The sequence below is a fragment of the Gobio gobio genome (assembly GCF_949357685.1).
Source record: "Gobio gobio genome assembly, chromosome: 1".
Lineage (NCBI taxonomy): Eukaryota > Metazoa > Chordata > Actinopteri > Cypriniformes > Gobionidae > Gobio > Gobio gobio.
In genome coordinates this window covers 56,033,522-56,052,763 of record NC_137097.1, presented here as the reverse complement: position 1 = coordinate 56,052,763, position 19,242 = coordinate 56,033,522, and the positions used below count along the sequence as shown (strand labels likewise).

The following is a 19,242-nucleotide window of genomic DNA, read 5'->3' as shown; positions in this document are numbered from 1 at the left end:
TGGAAAAGAAATTAAGTTTTTTTTAGGACAACATTTCAGGATTTTTCTCCACACAATGGACTTCAATTGCAACCAAAATGCTGAACGTCCACATCAATGCAGTGCTTAGATGGTACTGCGCAATCCCAGCTGAGGAATAGGGTCTTATCAAGCGAAACGACCGGTCATTTTCCAAAAAAATTCAAATGTATATATTTTTTAACCACAATTGATCATCTTGTGCTTCTGCAACGAGCCATGCATTACGTAACATATGTTGAAAAGGTCACGCAGAATGTGGGTGGAAGTACCGCCCCATTGTTTACAAAGCAAACGGTCAAAGACTAATACAAATGCTTTTTTAACAAAACAGGTAAAACATTGATAAATTAAATAATAAATATGTCATTCAACATACAATAAAATTTGAACGATCCTCCTTCTCCACACTTTTAAACAATGGGGCGGTACTTCCACCCATGTTCGGTGTGACCTTTTCAACGTACGTAATGCCTGGCTCGTTGCAGACCAGCGCAAGACGATCAATTGTGGTTAAAAATAAGTAATTTTTTTAGAATATGACAGATCGTTTCGCTAGATAAGACCCTATTCCTCAGCTGGGATCGCTTAGTACCATTGGAAGCCCTTCAAAGCCTTTTGAAACTGCATTGAGTGAATGTTCAACATTTTGGTTGCAATTGAAGTCCATTGTGTGGAGAAAAATCCTGAAATGTTTTCCTCAAAAAACTTAATTTCTTTTCCACTGAAGAAAGAAAGACATGGACATCTTGAATGGCATGGGGGTGAGTAAATTATCAGGACATTTTTATTTTGAGGTGAACTAATCCTTAAATTCGTGACCACAATATTTTGTGCAAGTCATAAGAGATTTTCCTACCATAAGAGCCATTCAAACTTGAATTATTACCTTTGTTTTTGCAAGCCAAAAAATATGATAAACAAAACAGCTATATGGAACTGAAGGGTTTTTAAATTTATAGTTGAACTATTGTTAACGCAGTGCCTTAAAAATACAACGCTCATGGCACGAGACGCTGAAAATACAGCAGAATGTGACACAGCATCCATTTGCATGTATACATAGACCAACAATTAAGAAAAAAGATTCTGTGACAGGCTTATGTTCCAAGATACTGAAATGAAACAAATAATATATTGACTTCTAAAGTCACTTTTCTATGTTTATTCAGTGCTTTCTTCACAATAATGTAACCTAATGTCTTCAAATCATCTTTATTTGGGGGCTTTTCTCAACAAATATTACGTTAACATTGATTTATTTAGCAGATGCTTTTATCCAAAGCAAATCCTAAACAATGTTGGTGAGATTAATTGAAACTGACATGCAGTAATAGTTTTTCACCTCCTACTGAGAGAGGCAACATCACTGTTTTTAAAAGATCTGGTACCTCTTTTGTAAATGTAAAGTCCACTAGCACAATGGGCACAGTCTGTCATCTTTTTATCCGCATTTCCAAATGGACCTGTGAGTATCGGACTGTACATCCGTCGCCCGTTTACCAAACAAAGATTCCATGAGTGGTTCTGGGGGCTGTGAGACTAACACAGTGGATAATGGCTCACTCTCTAAGATTAGGAATTGGTAATCCTGATGCCCATTGCCTAGCCACACATTCACATGATTGCTCTCTACGCCGGTTGAACCCACAGCAGATGACACTCTAATCTGCCCAAAATAATCCACTCTCTCAGCCCCCCATCACAAATCTCCATTTCTAAATACATATGGGATCACATGGACCAATAGTCTGCTTAAATGTACACATCTGGGGTAAAGTGCTACTCTGACGAAGTCTGACACAATGACCGTAAATCTGCATATATGGAAAAGCTTAATGCCCCTTTAATCTAAATACGGCAAATGCATGTGTTCGAACCCTATATCTGGATCTAAAATGGAGATTTATGCTAAGAAGGGCATATGGACTGCGAGTGGACATATTACAGGAGAGAATAAATGATGGGTTCTGGCTTGTAAAACCACTTGCTGCTCTAAACACTCTTGCTGTTCTCCTTTGAGGATCTAAAAAAGATGTGTTGTGAGAAGAGAACAATCTCAGAGTGTAAAAGTGTGATCCAGGCAGTATTTAACCCTTTACCATCACAAAGGTCCAGTTCAGATGAGGTTAACACTTTTGTCGTCATTTAAACATAATTAGTGTCAACCTTAATCATACATTTTATTTTTAACCACAAAGCAGGGCTCATCTAACCTTTTAGCTCATGCATGACCATGCTTTAAGCACATGACCAACTGAATTTGACCAAATTGGGCAAACAAAAGTCTATTAACATCAACAATTGTTACAGATGTGTGTATATATATGTGTGTGTGTGTATTTTTTAAACTATTTTATATTTAATATATATTATATATGTTTTAATATATATATATATTTACATATCCCCATTTTTTTTTTTACAAATGTATTTAATATAGGGAAGTGTTTATGCAAAAATACTGTATTTGATAAGGTTGTTAAGACTTTTATTCTTGTAATGAAGCTTTTTTCTTCTTTATGGTATCAGGGCAGTTGTGGCACTCTCCCTTTTTAAATGTATGTATGAACTGCAGTTTTAATGCTTTTTAATAAATTAATAAAATTGTCAAAAAAGTAAAACAAATAAGGAAATGTAAGGAAAAATATATATAAATGTCACCGGCTCATTTACTACATTGAGTCTATACAATAGGTAATGCCAGCTGCTCTATCATTAACCAGATTTTCAGGTACACTCTAAAAAAAAAGGCTCGTAATCATAGGGGAACCTTTTTTAGTGCTATATAGCACCAATTTTGGTGCTTCAGTGGTTCTTCAGCGGTTCTTCAGAGGTGCTATATAGCACCTTAGTCAAAGAACCGGTGAAGAACCTCTGAAGAACCGCTGAAGAACCTCTGAAGAACCGCTGAAGAACCAAAATTGGTGCTATATAGCACTAAAAAAGGTTCCCCTATGATTACGAGCCAAGAACCATTTTTGGTGCAATATAGAACCTTTTTTTTTTTAGAGTGTACCACATCTGGTACCACAACCCAAATCCAGAAAAGTTGGGACATTTTGTAAAATGTAATCAAATCAAGAATCTGTGATTTGCTGATTCTCTTGAACCTTTATTTAACCGACAAAAATACAAAGAAATTCCAATGTTTTCACTGGCCAAATTTTGATTTTGATGGCTGCAACACACTCCCATAAAGTTGGGTCTGAGGCTAAATAAAAGTGAAAAGACTATAGAATATCCAAGTTAAACTGTTTTGAAACAGTCCACAATCAGCAGGTGAATTAGTTGAGGTATATCGTGAATGGGTAAAAAAGGAGCATCTCAATCTTTGCAAACAAAGATAAGTCATAATGGCTCACCACTTTGTGCCAAATTTCAAACAATTCAAAAATCACATTTCTCAATGCAAGATTGCAAAGTATTTAGGTCTTTCACCAACTACCATACATAATATTGTGAAAAGATTCAGGGAATCAAGAGAAATCACAGTCTGTGTAGGAAAAGGCTAGCCTGGTCTTACCAGATTCTCGTACATTTCATTTGCGTTTACTTCCTTGAAGGCGGGTACTCTGTTGAAGTTTAAAACTATTGGATCTGCCCAGAGCCACTCTGGATCTGCCATAACCAATCGCTAACGTTTGGTCGTGACACATGTCATCTCATACTAGCGCACGACATCAACGGCATCGTTCTCAGCCACTCCCTCTGTTCGCGGATTAGACCGGTTAAAATTTGACTGGAGAAAATCAGAGAATATACTGCAATCCCAGACGGAGTACTGAAGGAAAATGAACATTGTGCGGAAGACGTAGGAGGGCGGAGCCAGGCTAGGAAAAGGCAGGCAACCTCTGTTGAATGTGCAGGACCTTCGAGCCCTCCGATGGCATTGCAGAAACCATCATGCTACTCAGTTAAATACAGCCACATGGACTCGGGAGTTCTCTGGAAAACTGTTGTCACTTAACACAGTCTGCCGCTTCATCAAGAAATCCCACTTGAATCTCTGTTACGCGAGGAGAAAGGCTGCAAGGCTGGCGAATTCTCTGGGCCCGAGCTCATCTCAGATGGTCCAAAAGACAGTGGAAATGTGTGTTGTGGTCAGATGAGTCCACGTTTCTGCTTGTTTTTGGGAAAGACGAAAGGGACCATAGATTTTCATCAGTGACAGGTGCAAAAGCAAACATCTGCCATGGTGGGGGTGCATCAGTGCAAATAAATGGCATGGGTGACTTGCATATGTGTGAAGGTACCATTGACGTGGAGGCGTATATTGGGTTTGTACAGAGACATTTAATGGCATCAAGGGCCTGAATCGTTCATTCTGGTATTGGGGTTGAGAGATGGACCGCAGCAATGAGCAAGTAGGCTTCTTAAGACTTAATACAGTATATGTTAAGTAGCATGCAGTGTGTGGCCATTTATGAGCCATTTCTGTCACAGCAGCGTGGCTCTTGTCCCCTGGCAAAGGCAGCTGATCCAGTTCTGTCAGTTGCACTCTTATATACACGTAGACTTTAGCGCTGTCAAACACCTGCACGTCTCACTCCATTTGCCTGAGAGCCAGGGGAGACAGGTCAAGCCGAGGCCATGCTTCATTTCCTCAAATGAGGACAGTGCCAAGATTCTGGAGACACCCATTTTTTCCCTCTCCCCTCAAAACTCTTCTGTTCCGCGCCCTGGGCTAATTGGAGCTGGCTGAGTGTAAATTGAATGAGTGGAAATGTGTGTTGGGATTGTGATCTTTGGCCCACTTACATGGTACATGTGCAAATGTGGGAGATGTATGGTTGTAATGCTGCGAATGGCGGTCTGATCTTATGCACACTGAACTTGAGTGAGAGGTTCCTTCCCCAAGGTACGTGTCCTCACAATTCAGAATCAGCCATTTTACAAGGCAAACAAAAACAAACTTGAGCACGGCTGCCCATTATTCCACTGTGGTGTCATTACATGGCTGAGTTAACCCCAGTGGGCCTGCTGTGTTTGCACAACGATCTGGCTGAACTGCCCAAGAGGGACTGAATGCTTCTTATTCTACTCTGTGTTACATGGCCACTCCCACTATCTCTCAGACAACCCAATCAAACTCCCATCTTGCCTAAGAAAAGTCTTTTGCAAAAAGAAAAAAAAAAAAAGCATTATCCTTCATTTCGCCTCACCTTCTAAGTCGTGCATAAATGCTGTCACTGCCATCCCTCCTTCAGACAACAGGCAGTGACAGGAAGTATGTGCTGTGACGTGCCTGTGTGCCCCAGCGGACCCTCTTTAGGAGATTAAAGCCCCGAGCTGACAGCTCTTTAATCTCTGGTGCTTTGTTAGCAGACCATGTGGTGTGGAAGCAGCAGTGCCTTATGGGGAATAGGTCTGGGACGAAGTCATCCACAACATCATCAGCAGCTGAGATAGAGGTAAAATCATCAAACGTTACCGTAAATATTAATAGCTGAACTCACAGATTCTGAAAAGTGCAATTTCTGGGGACCCAAAATATGCGTTTTCTTGAAATTCAGAGAGAATATTTTGGCCAAGATCAACATTTTAAGTATGGTGCACAGTCCACGGGACATTCCAAACTGTGCACATCATGTGTGTGCCTGCTAAGACTGATGGCAGCTGTATATGCTGTATGTCTTACTGTGGAAAAATACTGACTCACTCTAACTTACTGTGTGACATAGGGAGAGGGAGCGGCACTCAGGGAATTCCATGGCAACGCACTGACCGAGAGACGACAAGATTCTAGAATTATTCCAAAAGAAGAAACACAGGGTGCATGCTTTAAGACCACAGTCTTCCTTTTATAGTGCTCTCCCGTGTGCTTGCAACAGTTGGAGATTTGCCAGTGTACCAATGCTTATGGTGAGATAATGAGGTTGCATTCTTTGTTTCTACGTCGTTCTCTTGCAAAGTACTTTTTTTAAAGGTTTTTTTTAAGGTTGGGTTGAAAATGTAGCAAAGTAGAGCATAGAAATGGTTATGGATTATTAATAAATCTAAGAAGAAATATCATGCAGACTCAAGCAATGCACAGCTGAAATAAAATATTTAGTGGGCACTTTTTTGAATGCACACTTTAGAAAATAACACCCGCAGTGCAAAAAAAACCTTTTTACAGAATTACGCAAAGCATCAGATTAGAGCTGGATCACACATTTAAAGGGGGGAATGACCCCATAAGTGGAGCAAAATTAGTATTTAAAATAGTATATAAACAGTCCCGTTAAAAGGTTTTTCAATGTTTTTAAAAGAAGTCTCTTATGCTCATCAAGGCTGCATTAATTAGATCAAAAATACAGTAAACAGTAATATTGTGAAATATTATTACAATTTAAAATAACTCTTTTCTATTCTAATATATCTTGAAATTTGATTTATTTTTATGATGTCAAAGCTGAATTTTCAGCACCATTACTCCATTCTTTAGTCACATTAGAAATCATTCTAATATGATGATTTGCTATTTTTTATTATTATTATTATTATTGAAAATAGTTGTGCTGCTTCTTAATATTTCTGTGGAAACCATGATACATTTTTTCAGGATTCTGTGATGAACAGAAAGTTCAAAAGAACAGGTATCAATCTGTACTGTCACTTTTGATTAATTTAATGTGTAATTAAATTGATTAATTCATTAAAGGATTAGTTCACTTCAAAATGAAAATTTCCTGATCATTTACTCACCCCCATCTCATCCAAGATGTTCATGTCTTTCTTTCTTCAGTCGAAAAGAAATTACGTTTTTTGAGGAAAACATTCCAGGATTTTTCTTCACATAATGGACTTCAATTGCAACCAAAATGTTGACGGTCCAAATCAATGCAGTTTCAAAGGGCGTCCAAGGGCTTCAGAGGGCTCTGCACAATCCCAGCTGAGGAATAGGGTCTTTTCTAGCAAAACCCTCGGCCATTTTCTAAAAAAAAAACATTTATATACTTTTTAACATCAAGCACAACTTCTGTGTTGTTCTTCTTCATTGCGTATGACGTCATCATGTCGGAAAGGTCACGCGTGATGTAGGTGGAAGTACCGACCCAGTGCAGAAAAACTCGATCTCACATTCTCCTCCAACTTTAAAATTGTCCGACATCGTTGTTTTACCTTTATTTTTGTAAAGGCGTTTGATTTAGTCTTTGCACGTTTGTTTTTACACTGGGTCAGTCCTTCCACATACGTCACAGGCGTGACCTTTCCAACCTGATGACGTCAAACACAGTGAAGAATAACAACACAGAAGTTGTGCTTGATGTTAAAAAGTATATTTATATATATAATTATTTTTAGAAAATGATCTATGGTTTCGCTAGATAAGACCCAATTCCTTGGCTGGGATCGTGCAGAGCCTCTGAAGCTCTTTGAATCTGCATTGTTTGGACCTTCAACCTGTTGGTTGCCATAGAAGTCCATTATGTGGAGAAAAATCCAGGTTTGTTTTCCTCGAAAAACTTAATTTCTTTTCGACTGAAGAAAGAAAGACATGAACATCTTGGTTTGAGTAAATTATCCGGAAATTTTCATTTTGAAGTGAACTAATCTTTTAAATATATAAACATTACTTAAATACTAATCATTTCATATATAAACAATATCAATACATATTAATTACAATTCCAGTTTCATTCATAGAAACAGTGGTCAAATGTTTCCCTTTGATGTAAAAGTTGCTTTCTGACACTGGATGAGAGTTATAACATCAGATACATAGATTTCTTTCCTCATCCAACCTGGTGGAGATCCACTCTGCATAATCTCAGAGTAGATGATGCCACTTTTCTTTGTCAGTTTTGTTCTCTCTTGCTCCGTCCCTTAGGACTAATTAACCAGCTCAGGCTCAGCAAAGCGCAGTCAGCCAATTCAAAGGCATTAACAATTCATGGACAGACATCACAGAAATAACCAGACCTTCTCTTTCCATTTGGCTCTGGAAGGGGGAGGGTGGGTCTGGGAGGTCCCTGCTATAGAGAGCAGGGTAGGTCTATCATGCAATCGGCTCACTCTCTCCTCCAGTGCAGCATCCTTTTGCTTCATCCCATGAGGTTGCACACGCTGGAGCACTCTTATGAAACTGGAACCCTGCCATAGAGATTGAATGATGCACAGTGAGATAGAGTTCCTTCTGTGCCATCAAAGAATGCCCATCAACACTACATGACCATTTTTATTTTTTGCTACAATAGCAAACACTTAAAACCAATGGCTCATCCTAAAATAAAAAATGCGGTCATCATTTACTCACCCTCATGTCGTTCCAAACCCGTAAGAATTTATTAATTCTGTAGAAAACAAAAGAAGATATTTAGCAGAATGTCCAGTGTGAAAGTGGATGGGGAACAGGGCTTACTTTCATTAAAGAAAGTCATACATGCTTGGACAACATTGATGATAAATGATGAATCATTTTAGGTTGAACTACTTTTTTAATTGGCTTTTAGTTAATTGTAAAAACACAAACCTAATATAATATATAATATAATGTTATGTATAAATGGATTGAATATAAAAGAACCAAATAATTTATAAATTGAGCTGTAATACTGTATAGAAAGAGAGTTCTGATAGTCCATGTCACAGAAAAGTTATTTTTTCACACAAACAAATAAAGAGGTCTGCATTTGCGGCAAGATCTATGCTTCGACTTTTGGCATATCCCAGTCCAGAAGAAGCTGCTCAATAAAACATTGCTGTCGTGGTAAAACTTTAATGGCTCTGTCTTCGAGCATTAACCCACATGAACACACATTTAGGGCATCTTTTCTGCATAAGCCTAGTTGAGCCCACCCGCTTCCCCACCTCCCCACTCCTAAAATCACCAGATTTAGATTTAACAGTCATTTAGCAAATAAAGCTCCACAGCCCAGCTCAAAAAGCATTATATCTGTTCAAATGGTACCATGGGCGACTGTGTATTAACCCTTTTTACATGACAGGTGGATGCAGCGTCCTATAAATCACTCCCTATTGAGAATGGGGTTGCTGCTACAGTAGTACACACAGACAACAGTCTTATGTATTCATTTGAAATGTGTGAGAGTATTAAAAATGGATAGTTCAAAAGGTGATTTTTTTTAAAGGTTATCTTGGCCACTTTTTTGTTTATTTTGTAACAAAACACCATTATTTATTTTAAGTCGTTATTTTATGACAATCTTACCCTGTTCTGTAGCTCCCAAATGATGGCGACGTTGACGTCAAAGACGTTTGGCCATGATGAGACACACGAGAATCACATTTGGCGTCAATGGTGATGGCCGCCATTTTTGTAGTCTTTATGGCTTTTGTAATTCAGAGCTTGGACGGTTACGAAAATGATCAATGAATAATAAATAGTCTTTTTTTGCATTCAAGCAACTCAGATAAATCAATTCCTTTTACTTAGAGTTAGACACTATGGCATAAAGATGATGCATAATGTCGTTCCAGGCTTGGTCCAGGCTGGTTTTTACACAAACAAGTGAGATTCTACGTGACACCCAACATCCACTGACGGCGTCAAAGACAGTAAGAGATTAAGCACTAATCTGATGATGGGGCACTCCCGCCAAATACAATAAAACAAAATAGATCTCCTTTTTCATTGAAGGCTGTTGATTAAATCAGCTTACCTCGCTATATAAAAGCACCATGATGCCAGAAATCCACCGAAGCCTTGCTCCCATAATGTCTTGAGCACTTTAGAGGATAAGCAATTATTACTGGAGGCTATTTACTAAGAATCTTAAGTATTCAAATCCATGTATTAAATTGATTGTGTACTAGTTTAAATAATTAACTATTTAATTTTAAAATAATGTGTATATATAGGCCTATATTAAATGCAAATTTGGGGAATATGAAATTAAATAAAGTACATTAAATAAAAAATTGCATATTTGTCTATTCTACTTTTTTATTCTTTTAATTGCACATAACTAAAAGCAACATAGTTCTCAAAATCACTATTTTTTTTATTTTTAAAAAAGGCTATTCCAAGTAAATAATTTGATGCATGATATAAGCTCTATATGGTGTTCCCTGTCTCTCTATCACACACACTTATACTTATAGCCACACATGCATGCTGGCTGCATGAGCTGTTACATCACAGTGAAGGTTGCATTTTTTCAACAAAGTAGAAGTCTGCCCTCCATCGTCCTGTTCCCTGAACATATCTGATTCAGTTTAACGATGAAAGATGAACCAACTAATTCTATTAATAAAACGCATCATTAGATGACATAATACAATTAGAACTGTATTACTTTAAATATTGTATAAATAAGATCTTGCTTTGAAGCATTCACAAATTCCCCCTTGTTCAAATAAATTGCAATTTGCAGTATGAAATTCATCTACATTTGGTGGTAAAAAGGGCACATAAATTACGTTACACATAAATTGTTACAACCTGAAAGCAAGGTCTCTTAGACTGAATATTTTCACCAACAAATTTTTTTTTAATAATACAACATATTACAACAATTACAATTACTTTCTCTTTTTTACTGGTTTACATCCAAAGGCACCCACCTTCCTCGAGCTCTGTGCTGGTTTGATTGAACAGGGATTTTAAACAGAATATTTACAAGCTCTAATATCGTAGCGATTCTTTCTGGCTGACACGATAAGCTGCAATGATGACTTCTGAATGACTAATTCCTCTCCCTCGGGCTGGACTGGAAACACAAGGCTGTCCTATGTGGCGAGAAATCTCAGAGCTGCACAATCCTCATCTTCCTCCTCCAACTGTGATAAAACATGATTCACCATTCACATCTCCAGAGCAGGAGCTATTCTTGGTGTCTTAATCTTGTGCATAAAACAAAAAACTCAAAAGAAACGCTGGGGCCCATTTGTGTCTTAACATCATTGTCGTCATCTGATAAAGAAATGCTGCTTCACAGGTTTCAAGGTTCAGGTTACTTGCATAGAAGGACATGATGAACAGTTCTGTCAATCCTAAATGGACGAACGCAAACTTCTGCTCAGTCCTCTTTAGGAAGGAAGTCCACGTTGGCGCTCTGGTTGGTGAGGGCCTGTTCCAGCAGGGCTCTTTGCGTGATAGCAGGCAGGTAGAGGAATGCGTAGAGGAGCCCCAGCAGCAGAAGAGCGATGATCAGAGGAAGACCCCAATCTGTGGTCATGATTGGCTCTTCGCAGCGGGCCTGGAGAAAAGAGCCCTGCATTGTGCCGTTGGCCGATGGAGAGAGAGAGAGACGGAGAGAAGTGACCTTAGCGTTCTCCCCAGGTCCACTGTCCAGAGACTGAGTGTGTGTCTGTATGAGTCCTTTTGGCAGGATACACCTGCCACTAGCACACGCTTGGCACCGAGACACAGCTGTCAACGTGACACTCCAGCCAGATGTCACCAAATCAGGCCTGCTCTAGGAGGGACATCCCCAGACTGACAGGTGACCTACGTCAAAGACATGCAGAACTCTGATGCCGTCATTAGTAGCATCAAGCATAAAGTGTGTTTCATCCTTAAACTCCTACAAGGGTATTACCTGTTTGTGATTGTTGACTTAAGCCACTCTCGAGGTGGCATAAGGGTAACATTGTTATGGCACAGGGCTGATTTGAAATGTTATAACTCTGTTTAGGCACATCACACTACGTTTCGACTAATACCTGCAGCCAGCACTTCCTCATTACCACAAATCACCTCCCAAATCTAGAATATGGATTATAGTGCTTGCATTATGTAATTCTTAGTAACATTTTATGAATCAGACAAAATTGCCTGCACTTCTCAGATATCGAATGGGATTAATTTTTTGGGATTTTTTCACATTTTTAAACAACAACAACAACACATTTTTTTTTTCTTCTTCTTCTTATTATTGATCAAATAAAATACATACTTTCGCAAAAGAAGATTTAGTTAAAAAAACAATACAATAGATCCATCCATCCATTTTCCAAACCGTCCTATGTCAACAGATATAACAACATTTGTGGTCCTCTGGGGGTCAGTTTGAAAACCAATGTTCTATTTCTGTAATGCTGTTTTAGACATAAAAATATGTCTTCATGAACTGTCATTTACAATTGTTAAAACATTTTAAAAGAGTTGTTTCATTTTGTCAATGTCATCAAGGTCTATACTTGTATAAGGGCCAGATATTTATCCTGTCAGTGCTATATAAAAGTTTGTTCCACCTCTAACATAAATCGGATTCCGTTAAATTATGAGCATACATCTTCCTTTAAGCTGATGTAAAAAGCAGGAAAAGGACGGTACGTGTGATGGTTCTTATCGATGCAGTTGAGGTATGAGTCTGACTCAGATGGGCTGTCTTAACCTCCACAGAGAAAGGCCTCTCCCTCAATGCCTGCAAAATCAGGTCACCTCACTGCGGAGCACCAAAGCAAGGACAGGACTCACAGTGCTGGTGAAACCTCAAAGGTGTCCATTGTTTTTCAGACACAAAAGCATATTTCATATAATTATCCCCTCTGTTTTGTATTTTCATGATTGAATCTGATTCATATCCAGCTGAAAAATCCAGCAGAAAACCAGCATGGATTCCAAACCACCAAGCAGCACCCCATGCAGGGGACCAGCAAACCAGCAACCAGCATTCTATGCTGGGATCCAGCAAACCAGCAACCAGCATCCCACACAGGGGACCAGCAACCAGCATTCCATGCTGGGATCCAGCAAACCAGCAACCAGCATCACATGCAGAGGACCAGCAAACCAGCAACCAGCATTCTATGCTGGGATCCAGCAAACCAGCAACCAGCATCCCACGCAGGGGACCAGCAAACCAGCAACCAGCATTCCATGCTGGGATCCAGCAAACCAGCAACCAGCATCACATGCAGAGGACCAGCAAACCAGCACGTAGCATTCCATGCTGGGATCCAGCAAACCAACAACCAGCATCCCACGCAAGGGACCAGCAAACCAGCAACCAGCATTCCATACTGGTGACCAGAAAACCAGCAAACAGCACCCCATGCTGGGATCCAGCAAACCAGCAACCAGCATCCCATGCAGGGGACCAGCAAACCAGCATCCATCGCAAGGGACCAGCAAACCAGCAACCAGCATTCCATACTGGTGACCAGAAAACCAGCAAACAGCACCCCATGCTGAAATCCAGCAAACCAGTAAACCAGCGACCCATGCTGGGATCCAGCAAACCAGCAACCAGCATCCCATGCAGGGGACCAGCAAACCAGCATCCAGCATCCCATACCGGGGACCAGCAAAGCAAACCAGCAACCAGCATTCCATGCTGAAATCCAGCAAACCAGTAAACCAACAATCCATGCTGGGATCCAGCAAACCAGCAACCAGCATCCCATTAGGGGACCAGCAAACCAGCAACCAGCATTCCATGCTGAAATCCGGCAAACAAGCAACCAGCATCCCATACTGGTGACCAGCAAACCAGCAAGCAGCACCCCATGCTGGGATCCAGCAAACCAGCAACCAGCATCCCATGCATGGGACCAGCAAACCAGCAAACAGCAGCCCATGCTGGGATCCAGCAACCAGCATCCCGTGCTGATGACCAGCAAACCAGCAACCAGGATTCCAATGCTGGGATCCAGCAAACCAGCAACCAGCATCCCATGCTGGTGACCAGTAAACCAGCGACCCATGCTGGGATCCAGCAAACCAGCATCCCATACAGGTGTAACGACTGAGACAAATCAGACACAATTATTTGTTATATTTAACAAATAATCTTTAAAACTCACTCTGGGATCTTTATAACCATTCCTCCAAAATACCACAGATTTGAAGAGCAAGAAGGGCCTCAGTTACCATGGATACCAACTGATAAGATAGTTTATTGCTTGAAAGAATGTGAGGAGGAACGCCATAGGAAAGCTCCATGGCCCTTAGAACAGACTTTCCTGCATTAATTTATAGACAAATTGATCTATAAATGAACATGCACCCCAGGACATTATGATTAATACTTTTGTTGTGTTTTCCGTATGGTATTTTTGTTTTATGCGTATTCCATGATAGAACCAACGGTCAATGTAACCTCACCTATACCATGTTTGGTCTCTATAAATTTGTACTTTGAAGATTTAAATGATCGTGTATATGATGTGTCGATAGCTACAAAACATATTAGTATTACAAGAATCTTTAATAGTTTCTTCATCGGAAATCAATCCAGCTGTACATGCAAATGAGCACGCTTGAAACAAAGAGCCATAAAATCTCCAACAGACGAATCTTCCCGCTTGGAAGATTTGGCCTTTCTCATTGATCAAGTCAACCCAGAGTGGTGTGACCTTTCCCAGACTTTAAAGAGAGACGCACATATCCGCCTTCTCTCTGGCACCTACGACCGACACGCTGCATCTGCTGGCTCCCACCTGGCCAAGCCAGCCAGGCTGGCAGGCCTACACACTCCTCGAGCCATGTGCAGCTTCCTCGACCATCGCTGGTTGAGGCGAACTAACCAGCAAGTTCATCATATCTTCTTCAGTCAACACAGAAGAAATCGATTACAAATTCAACACCATTGGACCGAACTATCAAGACTTTCTTCTGCGACTGGATATCTGGACCCTCTTCAACCGCTCATGCAAATGCAAGTAACGTACGATATACAAAATGGCTGTTCAGTTAAAGCTGTGAACCCCTTTGTTCAAATAAACGAGCTTGCTGTCATAACTGATGGTTCTCCCAGGTGTTAGACTCTTTTTCCATAGCTTCATTCCTCTGTTTTTCAGTCACTTTCACTTTCCATTCTACCCTATGCATGTGTGCTTGTGTATATGTATTTTTGTTAGATTAGTTATGTGTTCGTGATTTAGTTAATAAAACTTGTGCACAATCGTATTTGGTTCTAACTCCCTGCCTGCAAATAAATGGTCACTTAAATTATCGATTTTGTTACACGCTCTAAGCGCCGTAAATCCTAAGGAAGAATTGTTTTTCTGTGGCAATGAAAAATACCCTTCTCTTATAATTACTTAGTAGCAACCAGAATTCCAAGCTGGAATCCAGCAAACCAGCAAGCAGCAACCCATGCTGGGATCCAGCAAACCAGCATCCCATGGAGGGGACCAGCAAACCAGCAACCGGCATTCCATGATGGGATCCAGCAAACCAGCAACCCATGCTGTTGACCAGCAAACCAGCAAGCCATGCTGGGATCCAGTAAACCAGCAACCAGCATCCCATGCTGGTCAAGTCAAGTCAAGTCAACTTTATTTATATAGCGCTTTTTACAATTCAATTCAATTCAATTCAAATTTATTTGTATAGCGCTTTTCACAATACACATTGTTTCAAAGCAGCTTCACAGAAAGTGCATTTCATAAATGTACATTGAAAAATGTTAGAAAAGAGAATGTTAAAGAAAAAATGTTAGGATAAGTTAATCAATCATGTATTATTTTAGGCCATAACAACGCTGGCGTTGAGTCGTCTCTTCACAGGCGTCGAGTCGTCTCATCACAGGTGTCGGGGCATCTGAAGTCTCCATCAGAGGCTGGATACAAACTGGAGCTGACGAACTAGTTACCTCGGGACTAGTGTCCCGAGATAACAACAGAAAAGCAGATGGGAAATAATTAGCATAGCTGCTGTTCAGAATATTAATGCTGTTGGTGCGATTTAACTGTAGTATAAAACTTAATTATAATGTGAATGCTTGGCTAAAGAGATGCGTCTTTAATCTAGTTTTAAACTGGGACAGCGTGTCTGAACCTCGAACAATATCCGGAAGACTATTCCAGAGTTTAGGAGCTAAATGTGAAAAAGCCCTCCCTCCTTTAGTGGACTTAGATATCCTAGGAATGACCAGAAGCCTCGAGTTTAGTGATCTTAAAGAGCGCGATGGATTGTAGGGCGATAAAAGATCAGTTAAATACACTGGAGCTAACCCATTTAGGGCTTTATAGGTCAGTAGCAATACTTTGTAATTGATACGGAACTTAATAGGTAACCAGTGTAGGGATGATAAAATTGGTGTTATATGATCATATTTTCTTGACCTAGTAAGCACTCTAGCAGCTGCGTTTTGGACTAACTGCAGTTTGTTTATCGATGATGCAGGACAACAATGCAGATTGTTTCAAAGCAGCTTCACAATGTTAAACAGGAAAATAATGCAACAGAATTTTATTCAGCTGTACAGCCGCTCTGGAGAAAACGGAGATGTCATCTAGCTGATTTCAACTATCATACAGTGACAATGTGGGCAGATCAGTTATTTAGTTGATGTATTTAATTTAGTTTAGTAATTACATTTATTTGGATATTTAGTTGAAAATGTAGTGTCCCCAACTGAGCAAGCCAAGTCAAAGGTGACAGTGGCAAGGAACCAAAACTCCATCAGGTGGCATAATGAAGAAAAATAAACCTTGGGAAAAACCAGGCTCAGTCGGGTGCCAGTTCTCCTCTGGTGACCAGCAAACCAGGAACCCATGCGGGGATCCAGCAAACCAGCAACCAGCATCCCATGCAGAGGAACAGCAAACTACAACTAGCAACCAGCATCCCATGCTGGTGACCAGCAAACCATCAACCCATGGTGACCAGAAATGCTGGATTTTTCAGCAGGGTAATTAATTCAGTATTTTGATGTCTGATGTTGCAAATACTATAGGAATGCTAAAATAGACAGACATGGCTAATGAAAACACAGAGGTGCTGAAGTTAGAACGGCATTATAATGTCTAGACAGACAACTTGATCTTGTATTATGTGTGAACAAGGCCCTTAAGGGGAATGTTTTTTGCAATGTCGATGCTATTAATTGCTATGGATGAAGAACATGAACTTAATCATGTTATTGCTGCAAGGTCTATTAGGTGATTTATCATTAAGAACTGGGCTTTTTATATCAGGGTCATGGTCATTTTCTTAGTGCTTTATTAATAGAATTTGTGTTACATATAGGTGAAATATTGTATATGGGTAGTTGACATTTAAAAATGAAAATTAAAAACACACCATCATATCAAATGAAACATTTTGAACCATAAATAAATAAATAAATCGGACACCTGCATTTCATTTCCTTTTACCACAAAATTGACCAAATAACTGTCTGTTCAGAATATCCAGTATATCGTCATTCTATCCATCTATCTCTCTTTTTCAGACAAAATCTCTTTATTCACGGCTAACCTCTGTTTTAGTCATAGGTTTTAAAAATAGATTAATCAGATTAGTTGATTTTTTCACTAAAACATCCATTTGTACACAAACAAAGATTTATTTTATATGTGAAGTTGAACAATGAAACATATATATCAGGAGATGAGCTCAAAAGTCATGTCTGAGCTAAAGGACAGATGAAATTAATCAAGAGTGACAGTACAGACATTTATAATGTTACAAAAGACTTCTATTTCATGTAAATGCAGTTTTTTCTATTAATCAAAGAATCCTGAGAACTGTCATGATATTCACACGAAAAAAAAAATTAAGCTGCACAACTGTTTTCAACATTTATAATAATAAGAAATGTTTCTAAATCATTCTTCATTTTTTTCTGAAGGATCATGTGACACTGAGGACTGGCATAATGATGCTGAAAATTCAGCTTTGCCCATAATCATTTATAATGGTTTTTTTTTAAATAATATTTCACAGTATTACTTTTACACTTTATTTTCAATCAAATAAATGTACTGCATAGAGTAGGCCTATGTCATGCCAGCCACCCATATCAACTGGCATTATACCAAAGTAATTATATGCCTACATATGATCCAGTTGCGAGAGGACGGCATTAGATAGCATTTTCCCTGGAAGCATTACATAATAACAGCTCAACAGAGACAAACCTACACACTCCGAAACAGGAGAGAAAGAAATAGCAATTAAAGGACAGAAAGATAGAAGTCATGCTAACACTGCCTCCAGTTTTCCATTTCTCTTTAAACACAGGCAGAACAAATTATCTCGACACACTCGATACAGTCCTGACTTTGGCTCCACTGGCTCTTCTCAACAGATAGCGTGTCCATCGCCCACAGACATGGAGGCTGTATTATATAAAGCCCTCATGAAACCCTGGCCGCTGCAGTGATGACTATATGATGATGGCAAGACTCCACATATCTTACTGTACACACACGCACACACACACACACACACACACACACACACACACACACACACACACACACACACACACACACACACACACACACACACACACACACACACACACACACACACACACACACACACACACACACACACACACACACACACACACGCGCGCGCGCGCACACGGTTTCCATGTTTTATAGGGACTTTGCATAGATGTTTTCCATAGATTTTTAAAATGTATATTCTATCCTCCTACACTAAACCTACCCATCACACAAAACTTTCTGCATTTTTGAATAAAAACAACAACAACACAGTTTAGTATGTTAAGCCACTTGGTTTATGAGGACCCACGAAGTGTCCACATAAACAATGTTTATGTTGTAATACTACCCATGTCATTATACACATTTGTGTCCTCATAAACCATATATACAAGAACACACACACACAAAAGCACATTCTTTAGACACTATGACCCCTGGGCTATTTTTAGCTCAGCTGCTGAGAACTTCACTGCTAATGCATTCAGAAAAGTATGAAAATAGTTTGTTATTTAAAGAACCCCGACAAACAGTGTAGAGGCAGTCGTCTCTGGACAAGACAGAAAAAAATACCACATTAGGTGATGAAAAGAGGGAAAGTCTTGCTTATGTGAATATCAAAACAAACACTTCAGCAGATATACAAGGAGATAAAGTCTCCTCCTCAGGGCTTGGAAACATAAACAGTTTCTTGAGTTCAAATGCTGGATATGTTTCCCTGATATGAATCTATTGATAACTCAAATGGGTGAGACAAATCCTCCCACACAGACGCCAGCAGCCAATCAACAACACTTTTCTCTGCCTGATCTAATAAGAATAGATTTTTAGTAAACTGCTTCTGTTAAAGATCCACAAAGGCCAATAGGCCGAGGGAGAGGGAGTGTTTTGGTGGTGTTAGTTATGGGGACACACAATTAATAGCTATGTGTACAATCTAATGACTATAATCAATACAAAGTTAAAGTGACTTTTGCTGTGACATTGTGATAACTGATCTGTGGTGTTAATATTGTATAACTATAAGAGAATTTCAAGCTGACAGATGTGGTCAGCGAGGGATTACAGGACTGTCTTACACAACACTGCATTTGCTTGAGCAGATTTCAGTCTAGGTGAGTGAGTGGGCTGTATGTAGCCTGTTCA

At 39.6% G+C, this 19,242-nt stretch overlaps 1 protein-coding gene across 2 annotated transcripts in view; it reads right to left on the bottom strand.

Annotated features, from left to right (window-relative positions):
• The window catches only part of dus1l (dihydrouridine synthase 1-like), a 658,813-nt gene that overhangs the window by 390,275 nt on the left and 249,296 nt on the right, over positions 1-19,242 (bottom strand). The gene's annotated exons all lie outside the window — the stretch shown is intronic.